Consider the following 591-nt stretch of genomic DNA (forward strand, 5'->3'; position numbering starts at 1 on the left):
GTCGGCGGGCTGCGGTACCAAAAATAGCTCTACGGTCCGCTTGCTTCCACGAAAGAAGGGGGGAGAAATTTGGCAGAACAGGGAAGCTTCGCAAAGCGACAATGGAGCCAGTGCAGCCTGTAAGAGATAATCTCCATGGATGAGCTGTTCTTGAGCTCCTTCTCTCCCATCTTCTCTCTCTAGACGTCTTCCCCCCGCTCCCCTTGGACAGTTTCGGCGCTTGTCGGCCCTCCTCACCAGTTTGAAAGTGCCCATGAATAATGCCTCACATGCTCCCTCTCTTTCTCTCTCTACGCTGTCTCGTCTTCTTCTTCCTCCTCTTCGCCTTGTCCTCTTCTCCCTCCCCCACAGATTCCCGTCTCTTTTTTTCCCTCTCTCTTTTGCTCACTCTCTCTCCTTCTCTTTGTCTCGTTCTCTCTCTTTCTCTCTCGCTCTCGTTCCCTTTCTCTCTTGTTCTCTCTCTCTCCCTCTCTCGCTCTCGTTCCCTTTTTCTCTTGCTCTCTCTCTCTCTCTCTCACTCTCGTTCCCTTTCTCTCTTGCTCTCTCTCTCTCTCTCGTTCCCTTTCTCTCTTGCTCTCTCTCTCTCTCTCG

This window comes from Wolffia australiana, chromosome 16, assembly GCF_029677425.1.
Source record: "Wolffia australiana isolate 7733 chromosome 16, ASM2967742v1".
Classification (NCBI taxonomy): domain Eukaryota; kingdom Viridiplantae; phylum Streptophyta; class Magnoliopsida; order Alismatales; family Araceae; genus Wolffia; species Wolffia australiana.